Genomic DNA, 23,528 nt, shown 5'->3' on the forward strand with positions numbered 1-23,528 from the left:
CAGTGTGTTAGCCTTTCACCTTGGGTCTTTTTCTTGAGAGCGAGGCTGGCCTTCCCAAACATATGTGTGTGCATGGATGTATGTGTATGCATTCATGTGGAAGCCAGAGGTCAACCTTGGGTACAATTCAGGGTACCATCTACCTTGTTTCTTTGTTATTATTTTTACACTTATTTAATTACTTACTTATTTGGGGGCTACCACATATGTGCCACAGTATATATGTGGAAGTCAGAGTCAGTTCTGCCTCTTTACCATGCAGGTTCCAAGAACCAAACTCAGGACATGAGGTTTGACAGCAAGCACCTTCACCTGCTGAGCTTCTGATTTTTAATTTTTGCATAAAGGGACTCTTACTGACATGTAATTTGCCAAGGAAATGAGGATGTCTGGCTAGTGAAGCCCTGAGATCCATCTTGGCCTGCCTCTCCAGCACTGAGTTACACAATTGTACTGCCATATCCAGCTTGTATTAACATGGGTTCTGGGGTATCAAACTTGGGTCTTTATGCTTACATGCCAGGCACTTTATTGATTGGGCTCTCTCCACCAGGGCTCTTCCCAATGACCCTTAGCTGAAACCATATATTCCAAAATGGTACATTTGTGGAGAGCATTCTGCTGCTTCACAGTATAGCACAGGAATCAAGTATGTAGGATCAGGGTCAGCCTGGCCGGACTCTAAGCCCAGCTATGTCACCTCACACTGGGTATTACCCTCCCCCTGTACACACACACACACATACACACACACACACACACACACACACACACACACACACACACACACACACAGAGAGAGAGAGAGAGAGAGAGAGAGAGAGAGAGAGAGAGAGAGAGAGAGAGATAATTGAGAAGAAACAGATTCAATACAAGCTCTCTGCTGGAAGTTGACCACCAGAGATAAGAATTTAGTTCCTTACTAGCCTGCAGCCCACACTGAGGGGATCTATATAGCAAGCCTTTGTGACTAGTTTATCAGCCACTTGATTTCCATTTATTTCCCTCTGGTGGTTGGACATTCCTAGAGACTTCAGGTTCTTGCTACTGGAAACACTACTCTGCTTCATGCCTAAGGATGCTAGGTCTTTGCTTCCTGCTCCAGTCTCCATACCTGCTGCTTGTTGCCACAATTTAGAGCCATGATGGATTCTTATCCCTTTTTAACCATAAACCAAAATAAAATAAACTCCTTCTTTCATAAGACACTTTTGTGTTTTATCACAGCAATGGAAAGGTAACAGTGCATTTTTTTTTATAGCTACATACTGTATGTGAGTATGTGTGTAATGTGTATGTGTGTGTATAAGGTGTTTGAACATAGAATCTAGTACATGCAGTTTGAATGAGAATGGCTCCCATAGGCTCTTATGTTTTAATACTTGATCCCCAGCTGGTAGAACTATCTGGGAAGGATTAGGCAGTGTGGCCTTATTGGAGAAGGCATGCCACTCAGGATGGGCTTTGAGGTTTCAAAAGACTAACACGCTTTCCAGTGTGTCCTTTCTTGTCTCCTGCTTTCAGTTTTTGCAATGTGAGCCTTCAGTTGTTCCTGTTGCCATGCTGCCTCAAACTGTAAGCCCCCAGTAAACCCTTCCTTCTATAGGTTGTTTGCGGTCACAGTGTTTTATCACAGCAAAGGCAAAGTAACCAAAATAGCATATAATTATTTGCAACTTGTGTAGCTTACCAAACAATACAGCTTGGAGATAACTTTGCTGCCAACACCTTATTACTTTGAACTGTTGCAGTATTTGCATTTATACAATGTATGCTAGTAACTATAAAGATGAATTTTTTTTTTTAAAGCTGAATTCTTTCCGTTGGAAATTGAACAAACTGGAAAGAGTCGGGTGCTATGGAGAATCAGGAGGCTGGGGTGTAACTCTGTTGGTGGAATGCTTGAGTAGCATGCAAGGTCCTGGGTTCTACTTCCAGCACCCCTAAACCAGGACCACACTTGTAATTTCAGCACTCAGAAGGTGGAGCAGGGGGATCCCGGACAAGGCCATTCCAGAGTGCATAGCAAGTTTGAGGCCAGCCTGGGCTACATGAGGCCCTGTGTCAAAAGAGAAGGGTGGAGGGGATGAGAAGAAGAGGAAAGACTCAGCAGGGACTAGGCAGAATTTCCTCTGGTGGTTGGATGTTACTGGGATCTTGCTATGGGATATCCTCAGTTTCCTGGTCCCTGTGATCTGTCAAAAGAATTCACAGGTGTAGTCTAGGAGATAGAGTTCATTACAAAGTGGGCACCCTCAACAGATGAGCGTGAACGTGGCCAAGGGAATATTGAAGAGCAGAGAGTGGCTAGTGACCAGAGAGACCATCGTGGCCATCTATAGTTTTAGGTAGCCTTTCTCTTACATTTTAAAGTTTCTGGAACAGACAGCTTCCTTGGGACCACTTCCTGTCTAGGTGGTTGGCAGGCCCACTTGGATTAACTCTTGAAAGGGAGCAGTGTTATGTCTACAGCTTCTAGCATCCTTACCATCTTTTGGGCAGTTGAGAATGTCATGTCTCCATGCAGGGATGAGATAAGACTCAAACTCCTCCTTTTTTTTTTTTTTTTTTTTGATCAGTAATCAAAGTTCTATAGTTTGAGTTCCTGGTTTTACAATCTTCTGGTTATGAGGGAGAAGGTTTGTCCTAATGACCTTCAAGCCTGCTGTTAATCCTACTGGCTACCTCAGTGGTGTGCACTGATACAATTTCTGTGTGTGTGTGTGTGTGTGGGCATATATTTGTCTAAACAACCTGCTCCTAGCTTTGCAGCCTACATGATACCAACATATCCAGCAATGTTTGTGTATCCCACACCACCCCACAGCAGGAAAAGCCACCAGTTTTTGAGTCTTGGCTGGATTTTAAGTTCCTGAGGTCAGGTGTTGGATCTTGAGTTGAGTCAGAACTGACAGGAAATGTAAGCAGATCTCACATACTCGGAGATCTGCCACTTTCTAGCTTGTTACTTTTTAATGATCCAGGCTCTAGGTATATGAGTATCTAAATACCGCCACTGGACTTAAGATAAAAGATGACAGTGCCTGTCATCTTAGTGCTTGCTTCCAGCTTCCAAGAAGCACCTGCTCCAATATTTAAACATTTTAATTCTGCTGTTTACGTTGTCACCACATTTCTATAGAACTTAAATTAACAGCCATTTCCTGACTTCTAAGAGTTCTTAGATATGATCCATCCATCGAGTTTCCCTTTGTGGGAGGGGAGACAGCCTCTCTGCCTCCCCAGAACAAACCTCCCCCCCCCACCCGCCATCCTCTGGAGCACATTAAATCTTTATTCAGGTCAAATCAATATTCAGTGTTTACATTACTATGTACATGTAGCCATTCTTCACCGTGAGCTACCTGTTACAGTAGTGCTAGGATTGTATTTCTCTCTCTTAGAATTTTTAATGTTCTCAGAAGTTAATAAGTGCTCCATCTTTTTCATCTGTTTTGCTTCTTATGTACCAATTACAGATTATTTCCCAAGCTCCATGATGGAACTGACAGTCTCTGAATATTTCAAATATACCAGGGAATCTGTTTGTTTTATTTGTTTTGGGTACAGTCATTAAAGGGGCTTCCAGTGTCTCTGATTTAAACCATTGCTCTGCAGTAGATCTTCATTGTAGAGCTTTTTCATCACAGTCTGGGGTATCCCCTGGAGCTTGTATTTCACACACAGGAAGGGTCAGTATCGTGATACCTTCTTCAAGGGCCTGTCCCACATGACCCAACTTTTCCACACCAGGTTGGTTCCATAGCCTCTCAGTGGCATGGGCTAGTGTCCTAGTTAGTTGGAACTGTCGTTGTGACACAGCCTGAAAGGGAGTTTCAATTGAGGGATTGCCCAGATCCATTTGGCCCGTGGACATGTCTATGGGAAATGGTCTTGATTGATAATTGATTCGGGAGGACCTAGTCCACTATGGACAGCCTCATTCCCTAAGCAGGTGATGTTAGTCTTCGTAAGAAAGCTAGCTCACAAGTAAGCCAGCAAGCAGTGTTCTTTCATGGTTTGCTTCAGGTTCTCGCCCTGACTTCCCTCAATGATGAACTGTGACCTGGAAGTATTAAGTCAATAAACCCTTTCTCCCCTAAGTTGTGCTAAGTCACTAAAGTACTCAAACTGTTGAGCCTTCTCTTCAGCCTCCATATTTTTTCTTTTACACAATTTCTCTGTGTAGCCAAGGCTGGCCTTGAATATATAATATTTCTGCCTCAGTCTCCCAATTGTTGAGATTGCAGGCATGTGTCACAGTGCTGGGCTTGGTCTGTGACCTTTATTTGAAGCATTAAGGGCATACATATTCAGAGTTATAACTGAAAACTATATGCTAGTTCTTGTGATTTGTTTTTTGCTCCTAATATATGATACTTTCTTAATTTTCATTTGCTTATTTAATATTTCAGTGAGATTTATTTTTTTCCTATGCTATTGTGGCCATACTTATCTTTCTCTTCTCTACAGAGTGTTTTTAAGTGTCTTCTCTAGTGTTGACTCAGTGGTCACGGATTCTCTAGGTTATTTTATCTTGGAGAGGTTTTATTTCTGTTTTTATTCTGGAGGAAAACTGCTAAGATAGCAATCTGGATTACACTTACTCTCTTTCAGGCCTGGAATAATGCCTTTCCATGCTCACCCGGCTCTCAGAGTTTCTGTTGAATATCTGCTGCTAACCTGGTGAGTTTGCCTTTTTTTGTTGATATGTATATACATAGTATTTTTATAAGGTCTTATGAACTTGTTATATAAACAAGGATGACCTTGAACTTTATATCTTCCTGCCTCCACCTCCCAAGTGCTATGATTGTAGGCATGTGCCACAATGGCCAGTTTTGTGTGATTCTTGACACACCCTAGAGTCATCTGAGAGGGAGTTTCACTTGAGGGATTGCCCAGATATACATCCCTTGAACCCAAGGTTTTATGCATGCTGGACATGATGTGACCAACTCATCGGTACCCTAGTTTGTTGGTCTTCCTGTCACAGTTTTCAATATTCTTTCTTTGTGCTATACTTTTGGTGTTTTAGCTCTACAGTGGCATGGGGAAGTGCTTTTATGATCATGTCTGTTTTGGATTCTAAACATCTTCTATACCAGACTGTATTTACACAATTTTAGATTTGTTTGATCCTTTCAGTGTGTAGATAATAGTTACTTCTCATTGATGTGACAGAAAACCTGACAGAAACAAGTCATGGAGGAAGAGATTTACACAGTGTCATAGGGACTATCTGGCCATAATGACAGACGGCCAATATGGTGGGAGTATCAGCTTCTGTCTGTAATGGCAGAAGCTGGTGGTGTAGCCTGCTCGCATGCTGGTGGATCAGGAAACAGGAGGCTTGGGTCAAAGTAAGGCCAGACTATAATCATCAAGATCTGCTCCTAGTCCACTTCAGCTAGATAGACCCTGTAATGTGAAGGTTCCACAATAGCTTGGATATCTGGGGACCAAGTACTTCAGCAATGAGCCTGTTGGGGACACTCACACTCAGACTATAGCAAAAGGGTTCTATGACTCTAATCTGGACCCTTTTCTAGAGAAAAAATTATATAACTCTTATCTTTAAATTGTGTCCCAGAGGTCTTGCATGTCTTGTTCACAACTTTTGTTCGTTTATTACTGTCTAAATTGCCTAATACAGCAGCTTTGTCTACATGCTCTAGAATTCTCTCTTCCTGGTTTAGTGTGTTGGTAAGGTTTTCTGTTATGCTTTATTTATTTAGCATTTATTATGTTTATGTGTAGGTGTGAGTTGATCTGTATCACGTATAAGCAGGTGCCCAAAGAGGCCAGAGGATGTCAGATCCCCTGTAAATGGAATTATAGTTGGTTTTGAGCCACCTGGTATGGGTGCTGGGACTTGAACCAAGTCTTCTGCAAGAGCAGTAAACACTCTTAATGTCTGAGCCATCTTCCCAGCCCTTTGGATTTGTTTTGTTTCCTGTTTGCAGGGAACCAAAGTTCCCTTTGTGGAGTTTTCTCTAGAGACTAGATCTTCTGTGGGTGGGCTGGCACTCAGCTCATCTTTGTGTTAGGGGCCCAGGCCCCATGAAGCCCACTCACAAGGCACAGCAGCACCATCCATACACATGATAGAAATGTGTCTGCTAATGTCTCCCAACCCTCCAGGCCACCAGAATGTATTTTCAGTGAGCCTACTTCTGTGGCACCCTGGTTTTAGCCTCACATTCATCTCCAATCCCTGGAACTCTAGACCATGAATGGATTTGCTCATCCAAAACCAGGATTAGGTTTCATCCAGACCTGATCTGCTCAGTCGGCAGGTCTTAGCCTGTCTTTGCTTTCCAGCTTGCAGAATCTTCTTCCCGAGAGTCCTGTTTCTTTGATAATGTGCTGTTGTATACTGAACTAAAAACCCCAATCAAATGGTTTAGCCAGTAGAATTGTCTCATCCAGCAGGGTGTGGCTTTGACTGACTCTCAGTTTTGTCATCAAGGGCACCATTTGTTTCTGTTTTCTCTCTCTGTGGCAGTCTCCTTCATGGTCACAAAATGACTCCCGCCATTTGACCCCGCCCACCTTCTTTTCTTTTTTTACCCCTACCTGCTTCAGAGCTGTTTGGTTTTTATTTTATCATTTGAGGATTTAATATATGCATCTGGTGTGTTCTGAGCAAATCATCTCTTCCTTTCCATTAGAGCCTCCATTCCTCCCCCTTTCCCTTCCGACCTGTGTGCTCTCTTCTTTAGTCTGACTAAGCTCACTTAGTGCCACCTGCATGTGTAGGGATGAAGGACCACCTGCTGGAACATGGACCGCATCTCTGAAGAAAACCGACTCCCTCACCCTCTGCAGCCATCATTGCCAGTAGTTCTTCAGTTAGGGGTGGGCCTTGATGACTCCCTTCTCCACCCATGCTAGGATTTTGCCTGGCTTTCTCCTGAGCAGTTACAGCTGCAATGGGCTTGTGTGTGAAATGGCCCTGTTAGGTCCAGCAAGAGATGTTTTCTTGCATACATGGGATGCTCCTGAAAGCCCATTTCTTACATGTAGATGTTCTCAGGGAGAAAAGTTGCAAAGCCCTTCTGTCTGTCTGTTCAGGTTGGCCTAGAACTCACTAGGTAGACCAGGCTGGTCTGGAATTAGTGGCAATCCTTCTGGAATGCTAGGACTACAGGTGTGTTCTACAATGCCTGGCACTGTCTCTCTCTCTCTCTCTCTCTCTCTCTCTCTCTCTCTCTCTCTCTCTCTCTGTATGTGTCTAGAGTATGTGGAGAACAGAGGATAACCTCAGGGGTGGTTCCTCAGGAAGCTGTCCACCTTTTGCTGTTGCTGAGATGTTCTCTTGCTAGTCTTGAACTCTCTAAATAGGCTAGTCTGCCTGGCTATCAGGTCCTAGCAATCTGCCTGTCTTTACTTCCCCAGCTCTGGGGATTCTAAATACATGCATCCCCATGCCTGACTATTTGTGCAGGTTCTGGGGATCCAGACTCTTATGCTTGCAAGGTAAGCATTTTCTGATTAAGCCATCTTTAAGATACCTAATTGTTTGAGTGTTATCTACATAGGTTGCAAATCAAAAAGGCACATAATAGAATGTGTCCCTTTTATTCCTGCCTTTATCTTTTCATAAATTGGGCTTCATATTCTCCCATAACTACTTTATATAACAATGAACAAGAAAATATGAATGTATAGTTTTGTCTATCCTATCCCTATTTTCCCAAACAATAGCATGTTGTATGCATTTTCTGACATTTTGTTTTTATCACCTATCAAAATATTTTGACGTATAAAATGTACCTTCACTCTGGTTTTATAGCTGTGTCATATTGCATTCTGTGGATATAACCCTATTTGTTTAACCTGTCATCTTTTGATAGATATTTAGGTTGTTTTCAATCTACTATTATAACCAATTCTGTGAATATGTTAGTATTCTTGCAGGATAAATTCCCAGAGGTGGAACGGCTCAGGCAAGAGGGATATACATTAGTAACCTTGACAGCGATCTTCAAATTGCCCTTCCTAGGATCCACACAGTTCGTGCTCCCGTCAGCAATATTTAAAGTGACCACTTCCCCACACCAACACAATGTGTTCTCAGCCTCTTGGTGTCTTGCCAGTCTGGCGGAGGAAAATGGTCTGTGCATCTCTATTTAAGTGCTAAGAGACAGCTCCCGTTTGTTCCTCCAGCAGTCCCGTGTTTCTGAGCAATGTCTCCTTGGCCAGAATTTTGTCATGTGTTTCTTCCTAAATCATCCATCAACAGAAGGAACAAAATCATCCTAATTGGTCTTAAGTTAATCTAGTTTTACATCCTGTGGTGGGGCTGGGACATGGGCCAGCCCTTCACTGCATAGTGCCTGTATGACACCAGGTTTCTGATCATGAGGAGGTTGGTGGTCATGGACGTTGGGTAGGTGCTTGGGAGTCTCTGAGTATCCAGTCCACATGCCTTTTACAGGCTGCCTCAGACCTGGGCTGTCAAGGCCAGGCAATGCTGCTCCAAGGACTTCCCATTCTTCCGTGGTCGGTGGTACTTGGCTACCCTGAGGTGGGATGGTGTCTGTAGTTGTAGGGAAACCTTGTTCCAGGATGAGATCCAAGATAGTGGTTCTGCCATGGAGGAGGAGTATAGGCTTTAAAGCTTGTCAGTCTGGGTTCAAATTCCCACTTAACACCTGTTGTCTGTTCACTCAGCCTTTCTCTCTGTGTGTGTATTTATGTGTTTGTGGAAGATGGACATGTCTTCCGTATTTGTAATTTCCCACTATATCTTCCTCTACTGCTCTTCAACTTATTACCCTAACAAAATTTTATTATTTATTTGTGTGTGTATGCATATACAGACATGCATACATGCATACACACCACAGCATGCGTGTAGAAGTCAGAGGACAGATTTCCAGGAGTGGGTTCTCTCTTTTGGCCATGTGGGTCCTAGGCATCAAACTCAGGTTGTCAGGCTTGATGGCAAGTGCCTTCACCCCCTGAGCCATCCCACCGCCCCTGCACTTGGGGTTTTGAGACGGATGTCTCAGAGACTCAGGAGTTCACTCTTCAGTTGAGTAAGTTGTAAGTAAGGAGTTCACTCACCAGTTGATTTGCTGACCAACAAGCTCCAGAGCCCTCTTTTTTGTTTGTTTATTTTTTTATTTATTTTCTTTTGAAGACATGGTTTCTCTGTACAGCTCTGCCTGTCTTGGAACTCGTGCTATCGCGCTATAGAGCTATAGACTAGGCTAGCCTTGAACTCAGAGAGCCGCCAAGTGCATCCCAAGTGCTAGGATTAAAGGTGTGCGCCACCAATGGCTCCAGGGCCCCTCTTGTTTCCACCTCTTTAGGGCTGAGTTTATATGCCTGGCTTTTTACATGGACATCCCAGATCAAAACTCAGGTCCTCATACCTGACAGGAGCCATCCCCTCCCCCACACTCAAAGCTGTTGTAAAGCCTCCGTGTTCTCACCTGTAAAGCTGAGCCAGGGACAAAGGCCTATCTTAGAGGTCACTTGTGTCACTGAGGTTGCAAAACTGTACAACATGCACACCACAGGGGTTTCCCTGAACCAGTTGTCCCATGTCACAAGGGGAAGATTCTGCCAGTTTTCTTCTAGGTTATAAGCTCCTGGGGAGGCTCAGTTGTCCCAGTGTCCCCAGTCCAGGTGTATAGCCAGGCACACAAAAGGTACCTGTGGAATGAATGAGAGAGTGACAATAATTTAGGATGAAAGAGGCTGTTATACATCCTAATGGTGTTTGGCATTCTCAGCCATATTGGGCAGGAGATCCCCTGGTACCAGTCCACATTGAATCATTCACACGTGCGTGCCTCCTGATGACGTGCATTGTTTATCTACAGCATCTGCACTGTATTGATTTATCAATGCCCATTTTGCAGTCAGATCAATAGCTTAATTGCATCTCCAGTTGACACGAGGATACAACCTGTTTGCGGTACGGAGACCAACCCTGAGCTGAGAACCTGCCCAAGCTTTGTCTGCTCTCCAATTTGGAGCTGCCTTTATATGACCAGAGACCAGAGATTGTCATTCCTACACAGGGAAATCAGGGCCAAGGGAGGCCTGAGGGCTGTGTTGGGGTGTGTATAGAGGTCTGAGTGACAAAGGGTACCTGCATCTGGGGTAGCCCCGTTTATTCTTGAGTCTCTGGTCATGTTTCTTGTCTATTGAACATGCTTAGATGCCCAAGGTCTGTCCCACACAGTAGGGTCTGGTAGAGTGTTGGCAAACAAATGCCTTGGTCTTCTTGTAGGGCTTTGGGGATGGCATGAGAGAATATGGCCACACGCTGACAGTAGGCAGTGCTGTGTCAATGTCTGAAGCTGGGTCTAGGAAAAAAAAAAGCTTTTCCTGGGAGCTTCCAAGTCCTCAAATAAAACTGAAAATGACGATTAAGCATTCCTGACTTAAAATCTTCAAACAATACACATAGGACCGACTTTGTAAACACAAAGGAATTTCAGTCAGCCAATAGAATATCCATTCATTGAGCACCTACTAAGTGCCTGGTACAGTATTAGTGTATTAATTCTGCTGGAGTGTTCTTTATATCACACCCACTGTCTAATCCATCTCTATTGCTTACCTTTGAGAGGACTACATTGATGAATTGTTCTATTAAAGAAGGATAACGATATTTAAAGTCTTTAATGGGAGAGGAATCACAAAGGAGTTTTTAAGACTAATTTAGACTTGTGTGGAACATTCAACACATTATGCTAATTTTTTCAGAAGCCGAACAGCTTAGAAAGAGGAAAAAATCAGCCTGTTTTCGTCTTGTTGCCAAATCTGGGTGATCTAGGCCTCATCAATGCTAACAAATGTACCCCTAATAGCAGTTTGTGTTTGTTAGGCTGGGCAATGTATCTCTGGAAAACATTATTAGTGCTTATATTATCTTACAGATTATACTTGTGCTCTACCCAGGGTCCCAGGAAAAATATAATGGCAGATTGAAGCCGATGGGCTATTTTTATGGGAGAGACTTCATTATTTCATGAAGTTGAAAGAAATCTTTGAAAATTCAGGGAAATGTATGCTTGGGTGTGCATGTACACCCCCCCCCCCACATTCATGGCACATGCTCGTGAGTCCAAGTTGGCTGAGGAGTGTAGCTGCAGCCTTCTGGGTCCCAGGCACTTCCCTTGTAAGCCAGGGGAATGAACTGAAATTGTGGGGTGGCAGCATGGCTAGTCTCCCCTAACTGGGCAGAGGGAGAAGTAGCCAGACCCTGTCCCAGCTCCTAGGCTGAGCTCTACATTGTTGCTTAGTGCTCATCTTCTTTGCTAAACCATTGGCTCCATGGGCTAGGGAGCAGGGGTTCTGATTCCCATCATCTCTTCACTGCCAGTCCAGGAGTTGGCACCCCCAAAGCATTGGCATCCCAATGGTTCAGGGGCTGTTAACCTATGGGGCCAGTAGTCAGAGAGACTGGTTAGACTGGGCATTACCCAAGACCCTCAGCAAGCACTACTTTGCCACATGAGCCACCTTTGGGAGTCATAAGGAAGTCATAGGTTGAGGATGTACTTGAGGGGCAGCACTGGTTTTGGAGGGCTTAGTGAGAAGGCAGAGGTGAGGGACATCTTCCTGGACCACAGGCACTAGGATGGCTCCTGAAGGAGGCACATGGGACAAGGGGAGGAGTGGAAGGCCACAAGTCAGGCCAGAAAGCAGGAGTGATATAGAAAGGTAGGTGATACCCTGATTTTTATCCTTGTTGTCCTTGGATCAAAGATGTAGTTCCACGGGGCTTTTCTCTTTAAAGGGGCTTCTTATCCCTTCTCAAAGGCCATTACCCTGCTGCCCAGTGAGGAAGCAGAGGATCAGTTGTGTCTCTGAGGTCTGTGGTATTGACTGGTAAGGGGTTCTGTGACATAGTCTACCTGTGTGCTCACCCCACCCACTGTGAATTGGCTGTGTGACTCCAAGGATGACCCGGCACCCTCAACAGGGCTTCACCTTCTAACACAGGGCCTTGTTCTGGAAGGAGGAATAATACATGAGCCAGTCTAATGGTCTCCTAGAGGGGCCAGGGGCTGCAGTAGTGACTGTAATTCCTTCAGATATGATGGAACTTGAGTTCTCTGGGGTCTGTGTGACCTGGAGGTGTCTAGACCCAGGAAGGGAACACACAAATCTGTCCCCATCTCTTTAGATGCTGCTTATAAATGGAGTTCCTTGTTCTCACCTCATAAACTTCCAGGGTCAGTACCAGAGAAGATGTCTAGCTCCTGAAGCTCTAGGCTGGTGGTTAGGCCAAGACAGAAACCCATGTGTGGGGAAGCACAGTCTGGCCTGGGTGCTGTCTGAAGGTGGAAGGACAGTGGTGGACTCTGGTCTTTGCTTACAGGTAGGAGCCTGGGTGCCTGTGTTTTCCCACTGCCAGGTGGGTGATTTTCCTCCTACAGCCAGGATTAGAGAAATACCAGGATAGGAAGAGAACAGAGGAAACAAATACCTCTCACCATGTATGGAGACATGGGAGGATCTCTGAGTGGATCAGGGATTTGCAAAGAGCAGAATGATGGCCCACTGTCAGCCTTGGGAAGTCAAGGTAGATGGCACCATAGTAGTTAGTGGAATGTCAGAAGACCCCATAAGGTCACTCCAGGCTCTTATACTGTGATCTTGTCCACTCTCATATCTGGTCCCTCCCTGGAAGGCGTCCTTACACAGTCAGCCTTCTGTGTTTCCAGTGCCCTGTGCAATCCATCCCTGACTTGTTATCCCTTCTCTCCCAGAGGGTTCCCCTGGGAACAGCTCATTTCTGTTGCTGTGATAAAATGATGTGTGATGGTTTCAATGAAAAATGCTCCCAGCAGGCTCATGTAATTGAGCACCTTGTTCCTGGTTGATGATGCTGTTTGGGAAGATCCTTGCTGGAGGACATATCACTGGGGGCAGGCTTTGAGAGTTTATAGCCCCACCCCACTTCCAGTTCATTCTCTTCACTTTCTGCATGTGGTTGAAGATGTGATCGCTCAGCTTCCTGATGGGGTTGCCTGCTGCCAGTCCTCGCCTGCCATTATGGATGCCCTATCTGGAACCATAAGCCCAAATAAACTCTTCCGTAAGTCACTATGGGGTATGGTGTTTTGCCATAGAAACAGGAATTAAGGAATACACACCCTGACAAATAGCAACAGGGAATGAATGGGGCTATTCTAGCTTATAATTCTATGGTATAGTCTGTTTTTTTTTTTTTTTTTTTGAGGAAAAGTTAAGGCAGGAACTTAAGTAATTAATTACATCACATCCACAGTAGTGGGAAAGGAAGGCATTCATGTTGCCTGCTTCTTGCATCTAGCTTTTCCCTGCCCTATGTAGCCCAGGATTCCCAGCCTAGGGAATAGTGCCACGCACAATGGGCTCGGTCTTCCTACATCAGTTAACAATCAAGACAACCCCCAACAGACCTGCAGGCCAAATCTGATATAGAGAATTCTTCAGTAGCAGCCTGTCCCCAACAGGGCTCACCTCATCTCTTATCACACAGTGCTGGTCTCTTGAGCCTCTGTACCTCCTGTTAGATGTTTAGGTATCTTGAGGTGCACTCTCTCTCTCTCTCTCTCTCTCTCTCTCTCTCTCTCTCTCTCTCCCTACTTCCTTCCCTCCTTTTCTTTTCTTTTTGTCTCTGCAGCTTTAGGGCCTTGCCTGGGGGCTGCGGCAGTGAGAATGAGTGAGGTTGAAGAGGTTACACAGATAAGGTTGTGTGGGAATCCTCAAAGAGCCAGTGCTAAGCAACCAGGTGTCAGGTCTCTGGAGACCTGTGTGACTGCTGTCAGTCTAGTCACTACTTCAGTTTTTCCTGTGTGATGATCCTCAAGTTACCAAGGGCATGTACCTTATTCTCTGGATCGCTGCATTACCCCAGCCAAGTTTGGGACAAGGTAGTCAGTAGGAATTATTCCCAAGCTGAATAACCAAGAATGGGAGCTGGGTGCCAGAATTCATCTTTCTGTTCCCTGACTGTCACTTAATGTAAGTAGTCACTGTAGGGCCCACCATCGTTTCTCCCCTCCTTGATGGACTGTGCTCTTCAAAACAAACCCTTCCGTAAGGCTCTTTTGTCATAGCAATGAGAAAAATAACTAACATATCCAGTCATTTGGTCAAAGGCTCTGGGTGCTATGCATTTCTCCGAGTCTCTCATTCCTTTCTCTACCTGGGGCCCAGGGAGGACATGGGGGAGGTTGAGCATAACATGGGAGCATGAAGCTCAGTCAGCCTGAACTTTAGTTTGGTTGAACTGGGAAGAGTGATTTAAGAGGGAACCTGTGTCATATATCCATGTGCCAAAACTGTCCTCATGTCCCTGTGGATGTACCTGCATCCCTCCAGACACGCTCTATGCTGGGGAGGATGCCTTCATTGTGCAGGATGCCTTGGTGGCTCCCTTGCCACAAACTTCTGTCAAGCTCATCCAGTGTGGACAAAGGCAGGATCCTGGAGGATGAGAGGAAAGGGGGTGGCATTTGTCTGATGGGTCTCTTTGCTGAGGCTTCAGTTCCTGTCAGGGGTCCCCTCCCTATGGCTCCTCTGTCAGCCTTCTAGGAACTTGACTGTGGTTACTGCTTTGTTCTTCGGCACTTTCTGCCTCTTATTTTATAGACAGTATGTTTCTATAGAGCTTTTTAATTTTTAAGTGTGTATATGTGCATAGGTATGTGTATGTGAATGAGGGTAAATACCCGCAGAGGCCAGAAGGGGGCATCAGATTCCCCTGGAGCTGGGATTACAGGCAGTTGTGAGCTAATCAATATGGGTGCTAGCAGCCAAACTCATGGGTTCTGGTTGAAACTCAGTCCTCTGCAAGAACAGGGCGTGCTCTTAGCCACTGAGCATCTCTCCAGCCCCTTCCTCCTGCCTCTTTATCAGTAGCTATACTCAGAACAACTTTTTTTTTTTTTGATGTTACCATCAGTTTCCTGCTGTGACTCCTACTGCTCTTTTCAATTTACTGGTCAGCTACTTCTCTTTTCTCAACTGGACCATCTGCTTTGAGGGAATCAGCATACTTTGGATCCCCGGGGGCTTACCTCTGGGTCTGATGCTTACCTGGTGTACTTGGTACATATGTGTTAAGTGAAGAAGCATATCCATACACGTGCATACAAGTGCCCACCCACACACATGCAAACAGACTCACAGACAAAGCCAGTGGGCCTAGACTACTGCTTCTCTCTTTTTATTAAATAATATTTTTAATTTATTCTGTAAGAAGTTCATATGCATATGTAACATATTTCAATCATACTCTCCCTCAACTCCTCCCCTCCTCCTCCTATAGCCTCCATTCCCCTTCCAACTTTTTATTTTCCTTTCAGTTTTTAAAAATAACCTATGGAGTCCAGTTTTGCTGCCTGTGTGTGAAGTGATAGGAACAAGGCCGTACCCTGAGAATGGGCAACCTACCAGGGGTTGAAAAACAATGACTCTCCCTTTCTCAGTAGCCAATAGCTCCTCAGCTCAGCTCCTCACGAACCCCTTCCCCATGCTGGAATGCTGATCTTGTATAGGCAGCCACGGTTGCCGTGAGTTCTTGATCGCATCCATGGTGTCACTCACTGGCTTGGACTTTCTTGATTCCTTTCTCTTTATTAGTGATCAGTTGCAGAAGCCACCAGCATTAAGCCTGAGGAAGCTTAATGACTCGGGGCTTTGGTTTTTCTGCTACAGGGAAAGAGAAATTCTCTGTGACAGCCTCATACTCAACGACCAGGAAATGTGGTATGGCTCAGGTCAGCTGTCACTGAAGCAAGGTCACAGGAGCCTGCAACTTGTCTGGGAGGCAGGGTAGAGAGGGTCTTCATTGAAGGAGCCGTCACTCAGGTTGTTTTCATATATAGGGTATTCTCAGGCTACATTAAATGGAGGCTGTGGGTTTATTGTGCCAAAGGTGGGCATGGGCCCGAGGAGAAAAGCAGCTGGACCATTGGCACAAAAGGTGAGGCAGGCTGTGCATCCCCCACCCTTGGCTTAGCTCAGCCCAGCCACAGAGAGACCAAGCTTACCTCTGTGCAGGGATGGCCCCAGCTTCACTTCAGCTGAGGAGAGCAGGCACTGTCTGTGGGTTTCCCTCCTCTCTCTCCCCTTCTTCTGACTTCTTGCTTCCTCCCCCTCTCTCTTGGTCTGGTTTCTTGAGGAATCCAGAGAAAAGAGGCTCTCAAAGGAGGCCATAAAATCTCTCTGAATTCCGGTTTCTATTACACAGGAGAATGCGGAAGCTGATGATAGTGTATGAAAATTCAATAATCCTTGAAAACAGCGCCAGACTTGCTCTCTGTAAATTAAAATAATGGGTACCAAGGCATTGTCTCTCACTTACCTCTACTATGGAGAATGTGGCACCAAAGTGGCTTAATTAGGTGCCCTTTTTTTTTTCTAGGAAAAAAAATAGTTCATCTATCTCAATCAGTGACAGATGCAGAAGGTGGCTGATGATTGTGTTTAATAATACCAGACCAACAAAAGTCTCCTTGCCTTTCACAGTTGGGGATAAGTAAACAAATATACAAAAATTCACATCCCAGTGGGAAGTTGCAGACACGGAGCCTTGCTCTGACGCTAGGTATTATGCCAATCTAGTGACCCCTGAAGACCCTGTGGCTGTGGTAATGTTAGAAGGCACAGATGGGTGCTGGTGGCAGGCGACCAGGTCCCTGCCATATCTGATTGGACCCCCTCCTCCCATACTAGTCCTCTTTCCAGGAGAAGCCTTGAGCTGAAGCTCTGTGGGTGCCTGGGGACTTGTGAGGGCCAGTCCCCACTCTTAGCTCCCCAGATGCCTGGGCATGGCTGTGTGGATTCTGGAAGGTGTATCTGTGTGCCTGTCTACCTACGGATCTGTGCATGTATGTACCTATGTATGTCAGTGTATATGTGCATATGTTTGCATTTTTGTCTCTGTGTGTATATCCTTGTAACTGTGTGTCTCTGTTTATATATGTATATATGTGTCTGTATATCTCTGTGTGTATGTCTGAGTATGTGCTTGTGTGTGTCTGTGTGTTACTATGTAGCTCTGTATGTTTAAAAAACTGTTACTGGTATATGTAGTGAGATATCCACCCGACCTGCACTTATTGCACTGACCATGCCTGTTTAGGTGTGGTCACAGGTGTGGATGTGACAGGGGAAGGTTAGGTCTGGGGTCCCAGACCCCAGCTTGCTTTCTTGGTTCTGGTCAGGTCACAGAGAGCAGCCTAAGTGTGGATCCTTGGAGCTGGAACTTGTGGGTCATCGGTTTCTTATGTAAGTGACTTCTCCCCGAATAAAATTAACCTATATTTAACCAAGTCCTGTGTATCTTAATCTGTGCTACTGCATCAATATGCGTCTCTATATATCTATGTAAGTCTCTTTGTGTGTATACAGAATATGTATGTGCTTGTGTGTACATGTATGTGCCTGTGCACATCTGTGTATATATGTGTATCTGTGTGTTTCTCTGTGTATTTGTGTCTATGTATATTTGTATCTACCGCTGTGTCTCTATATGTATGTTGGTGCATATATATTATATATATATGTGTGTGTGTGTGTGTGTGTGTGTGTATGTGCGTGTGTGTGTGTGTGTGTGTGTGTGTGTATGGTATATATGTGTGTTTGTTCTTCAGTGCTAGTGTGTTTCATGTTTATCTGTGTCTATATCTCTGTGTGTGTATTTGTCTGTGTATCTATGTCTGCATGTCTGCCTCTGTGTGTGTTTGTGTCTTTGTGTGCTTATGTGTATGTTTTTCTGCACATCTATCTCTGTGTTTCTGTGCCTGTGCCTGTGTGTGTGTTTGTGTGTATCTGGTCTCTATGTGTTTCTCTTTGTGTATGTCTGTATTCTCTCTCTCTTTCTCTCTCTGTATTTGCATATATATGTGTGGGTGAATATCTGTGTGTCTAATATATATATTAGAGAGGGGCCATGCTTCTCCCTGCTCAGTCACACACAGTGTTCCCCGTTTGTGGAATTCCCATTTCAGAAACTCAGGATCTAGGCATCCGGTTCCGGCAAATGACACACTGGCAGAGCAGAAGACAGTCCGCCTGAGGGGGATTAATTAACTCCCTTTTTAGGACAAAGAACATTCTCTCTAGGATCTGCAACTCCTCCACAGTCCCTGTGTGACTGAGGATGGGAGGCAAGGCACTGTTCAGAGTCCAAACCTACGGGTGATCTGGAACTGGAGGCTCCCCTGAGTCCCCAAATCTGAGCCATCAGTTTCTTTGACCCCAGCGGGTGATGTGCCCGCTCTGTGCTGTTGAACTCGATGGAGGGCTGACAGTGACAGGATGACAGGGACCATGGAGAACTCCACTGCTCTCAGTTGAGTTGTGGTGAGGGCTCCTGGGGAGATGGCTGCCCTACTAAAGACAAGCTTCTGCTTGTCTTAATGCTGTGTGTGCTTCCCACGGGTCTCAGATTTGCACAGAGATGCACTTGGTGCATGAGCCTCTGTCTCCGTTTATGCATATGTGTGCACACATACACACACCCAAATAGCAGGCTGAGAGGCTGCGTTCACCCTGCGGTGGCAGCCAGGGACACCCCACTGTTAGGAACCCGATCAAAGGATGCTAATGGATCAAATATTAAATGGCAGTTAAACACCACACTGAATAATTCACCTTCCTTCATGTGAGCAGCTGGCCTAGGATGTGGTTTTCGTGCTGATAACGATGTTAGCAGGGAAGTATGCAGTGCTGTTTGTTTCCTGAAGTGTGGGAAAATGTGTGAGAACCAAGTCTTCACTTATTAAATTCAGTCCTGTGGGAAAACAGTGTCGAGATTTTCTCTCACCTTGATTTTTATGGAATCAGGTGGCGGGGGGGGGGGGGGCTGGGAAACATGGAAGGGGACTAGGGACGAGGGCAGTGGGTGCCTTGGAACCCTGGTGGAATTGGAGATGCTTTGCCTGGAGAAAGGAAAACTCAGAGGACAAGGTGGGGGATTCCACTCTGATAGGCCCAAGCCGTAGCTCCACCTAGTCCCCCCACCCACCTGTGCCCGCCACCCTTGCCAAGGACTTTGCAGAGGTAAGTAACTGGAACTCTTGAAACAGGCAGAGTGCACTGATCTCTGCAGGTGGGCCTCCTGAAGCCATGCAGGTCTTTTAAAGAGAGGCAGGAGTATCAGAGGCGGAGAGGGTGTGGCAGCAGAAGGAGGGCTTGGAGGGAAGCTGCTGTGAGCTGAGGAGTGTGGGCAGTCTCTAGGAGCAGGAAGAGGGAGTATCCCCTGCAGGAAGGATGCTGCTGTGTTCCTCCCATCATTCTACACAAGCATCATCCACTTCGGACTGGTGACTTCCTAAACTCTGAAGGGAATATATTTGTATTATTTCAAGCAACCAAATTTGCTGCCATCTGTTATCATTAGGAGGCTGCCATGTGGGCTCTAGATCTTTCTCCCTGCAGCTCTTTATTACTCCAAATGATACCACCAGGCTGGTGTTTCCCACTTGTGGGAAGCAGGTATACATTTACTGTACATTCCACTTGTAATTAGTGTGTCATGCTCTGTATAGGAGCTCTACCCGTATTACCCTCCTCAGGAGGCCTCTATAGTCAGGCACTGTTACTAGCTATACTGTGTTAGTTAGCTACTGCTGCGTAACAAATAACATCCAACAGTTCAAACTTAGAAGCATCATATGCAGACGATTCACAGGGGTGCAAATCTTGAAGGCAGATGTCACCACAGACAGTCTCAGTCACGACCTGCCTACGTTCTTGTGATAATCTTGATTGTCATCTTGATGGGATTTGGAATCACTAAGGAGACACATCTCTGGGCATGTCTGAGGGCTTTTCCAGAAAGATGTAACTGAGGAAAACCCACCATGCCTGTGTGTACATGCCATTCTATGGGCTGGGGTCCTGGGCTGAATCTAAAGGAGAAAATGAGCCGAGCGGGAACATTCATCTCTTTCTGCTTCCTGAATGTGGATACAATGTGACCAGCTGTATCATACCCCACAGTTGTGCCTTCCCTGCTGCTGTGGACTGTATTCTTTTGAACCATGAGCTAAAATACATCCTTCCTTTCTTGATTTGGTTTTGTTATTACAGTCATAAGAAATATACTTCTTTCTGGATGATAGAAGACCAGAGAGGTTGAACTAGGGAAGCCCAGCAAGAGCCTGCATTGAACTCTGGAGGCTCAGGGCTCACATCCCCAACCATTTTTCTGTCTTATTTGATGAAATCTATATTCTACATTAGCCACCCTTGAGTCTTATTTGAATGCCTCATGGATACACCTGTGGACCTTGTGTACCCTTTGTCCTGGTATAGACCACTTAACATCACTGTTCTTGGTTTAGTGTCCATCTTACTAAGTTGGCCTGCTGAGACAAGGTAGATAGTGAAAGAAAGAAGGAATGATTGACATTTTGCTGAAGAGGGAGAGCTGCCCAGGTGACATGGGGCTGCAGGGTGAGGAGATGTGGGACAGAGAGGACTGTGTGGACAGATGTCCACTTCCTGCGTTTAGTTAACTCTGCGTGGCTTCCCCAGGGCTGCACAAACACAGCAGCTTGGCTGCATTCCCAACACCCCTTCATCTCCTGGATACCAGTTCTTTGGTTACATGGTACAGTGTGATTAAAAGCAGTGTTTACACGGGGGTGGGCCTAGGCCCTATCCCAAAGTATATAATAGACTCTGATGACCCCCTATGGAAGGCCTCACCCTCCCTGGGTAGCAGAAAGGGTATGGGATAGGTAGGGTGTTATGGGCAGAAAGGGTGTGGGATAGGTAGGGTGTTAGTTGAGGTGGGTGGTAGGGGAGGACTGGAGGGAGAGGGAACTGGGATTGACATGTAAAACAATCTTGTTTCTAATTAAAAAACAAAAAGCAGTGTCTGAGGCCCAAGGTTAATGGCTTCATTGTAGGGAAGACAAGGGCATGAGTCCCCTGGATGTAACACAGGGGAGCAGTGTTCACTGTCCAGAGACCTTTCCCTTGTGGGGGACAGGTAGAGGGGTCCCCAGGTCAAGGTCTCCCCACAGTGGTGACATAAATTTCCCCTTTCTGGGCTCATCATACATCGTACCTTGCTCCTAAACACCATCAGGTAGAAGCCATCAAACAGTGGCATTCAAAGCCTGGGTACCAGCCTTATTAACACCACCTGGGTCTCCTTAAACTAGCATATCCCCAGCTGCTACCCCAGAGTCACTGAATTGGAAACTCTAGTGTGTGGCCCCCAAGTTCTGAGTGTTCAATATTCTCCAAGTAACTTTGATTCAGACAAAATAATTTAGATTTATTGATTCTTTTCCTTTAAATCCTAACAAACCTTTGACATTTCTTAAAAAAATAGTTGTCACTGTGTATAGACTTGGGAATATCCAGAATGTTTGTGAAAATTGTGTGTTTTTTGCTTTAACAATTGGTTTGAATGTTTTATTTTGTTTTTAAGGTAGGATATTCTCAGCCTGGCTTGGAACTCCTCATGTAGCCCAGGGTGGCCTCAAACTCAAAGCAATCCTCCTGCTTCAGCTTTGTACATTTGTTGAACATTTCTCTGGGTTTTGAACACCATGTGACATCTGCACAATTTACCCATGGCTGTGTGGTCACTGGGATGCACTGTCATCAACCAGTGCCTGTGGCTGATGGATACAGACATCAGAGAGGGTGCTGACCTTGAACTCGGTGCAGACGTGTTCACAGTATGAACATATGGTGACCAGAGCCAATTACCCTCTTTGACCTGTTTGGGATTAGAACCTGGACTATCGAGGAGCCCTGTGAGAGTGCAGGTCTGGGTTTGGATGCTTCTGCAAGGCTAGGACAATAGCCCATGAAGGGACATTTGGAGGAGACACCCCAAGTCCAGTGATACCCAGAAGTTGCTTTGGGCAGGGAGGAGAGTTGTGGGATTGACTCCCCTTTAATGGGATAAGAGATAAAAAGTCTGATCCCATTTCTTTGTACAAGAAAGAAAAACCCATGAAAAGCAAAAATTTGTCTTTATATGCATAGAGAAATGCGTGGAGGGTTATAAACCAAGGTGCTAATGCGATTTTGGAACAGTGATGTTATGAGGTATTTTCATTTTCTTCTTATTGCTTATCTGTATTTTTTGAATTTTCTATAATGAGCATCCATTACTTTTGTAATAAAAAAAAAAAAAAAAACACCGAAAAGAAGACCAGGGAAATCAGAAAGAGTTGCTGTTTTGGGTGGAAGATACTATTAGGTGTATTTACTTGTATTGAGTGCTAGAGGATCAGGGTTCAAGGAGAGAATTCATGAAACTTATTCCTGAGGTCCTGGGCCAGGAACACTGTGAGGCTGGAGAAGTCATTGGGGACGGCCTGTTGATGACAGAAACTCCTGACCTCCCTAAATCGTGTGTGTGTGTGTGTGTGTGTGTGTGTGTGTGTGTGTGTGTGTGTGTGTGTGTGTTGTGTGTGTGTGTGTGTGTGTGTGTGTGTGTGTGTGTGTGTGTATGTGTGTGTGTGTGTGTGTGTGTGTGTGTGTGTGTGGTGTGTGTGTGTGTGTGTGTGTGTGTGTGTGTGTGTGTGTGTGTGTGTGTGTGTGTGTGTGTGTGTGTGTGTGTGTGTGTGTTTTCCCAGCCTGATCAACACAAGGTGAATTTGAAGGCTGGAACTGGCTTTGGGCAGTGGAGACCTGGGGTGTGGTAGGCATTGTCCTGATGAGGATTAGAGAGACAGAGAGTCAGGGCTATTACCCCTCTACTTCTCTTGGGCTTCCCACACATCACAGTGCCCTAAAGGAGAGAAACTTGAAAGACAGTGCTCAAATGAGTTTCCATGACATCTGATCCATTGCTGAAGGGGCTGTGCTGTTTTTTTTCCCTTTCTTTTTATTAAAGTTCATTACTTCCAATTATAAAAGAGGGGGGTTGGTAGATTTAACTCGTAAATTTAATTGAACCATTTCCCCCCATGCTTCTCCCCAGTGTAAAACATTCTTGCCCTTTGGTGCAGAGAAAGAACAGAGAGGTACCTTTCTTAATTTGAAAAAAACATATTTATCCTTGAAAACCATAGGGAATTGAAGGAAACTCATCCTTGAAAGGGCTTAGAACAGAACCAAAGGAAGCCAGCTTGGCCTGCATGTAATGGGGGGGGGTCTGCCACACAGGGAGCTAGCCATGCCTGGGTCCCCCAAAATCTCACCCAATGGTGGGGTGTTGATAATACAAACACCAAGGGTTCCTGGGACATCGGTGGAATTCAGCCAGTTAGTCTGTGTGCTGGGAGCCTGGAGACAGCTCTCCTGTGGAAATACACAGGTTGATGGAAGACAGCCTGGAGTAACCAGGGATAGGGCTGAGACTGGCAGATCTTTCTTTCTTCTCTGTTGTTCTTTCCACAAGATTCTTGGCCTGGAAAAAGATATCTGTGGCAAGAAGTGCTTGAGAAGCCCGAGTTTCATAAACAGCATGAGGTTGGGGGCTGGGGCATGGGGGGGCAGATCTGGTGGGCTTCTTGTACTCAGCGTTTACAGCTGTGCTCGATGGCCACCAGCTTTAGTCTTTCATCATCTCTTCCTTTCCC

At 45.4% G+C, this 23,528-nt stretch overlaps 1 protein-coding gene across 1 annotated transcript in view; it reads left to right on the plus strand.

The window, feature by feature from the left end:
• Positions 1 to 4,614: 4,614 nt before the first annotated feature.
• The window catches only part of Fstl4 (follistatin like 4), a 684,516-nt gene continuing 665,602 nt past the window's right edge, over positions 4,615 to 23,528 (plus strand). Inside the window, exon 1 of the mRNA XM_035447502.1 lies at positions 4,615 to 4,686. The gene's annotated coding sequence lies outside the window, so the exon portion shown is untranslated. The remainder of the gene's footprint in view (positions 4,687 to 23,528) is intronic.

The sequence above is a fragment of the Cricetulus griseus genome, chromosome 7, assembly GCF_003668045.3.
Source record: "Cricetulus griseus strain 17A/GY chromosome 7, alternate assembly CriGri-PICRH-1.0, whole genome shotgun sequence".
Lineage (NCBI taxonomy): Eukaryota > Metazoa > Chordata > Mammalia > Rodentia > Cricetidae > Cricetulus > Cricetulus griseus.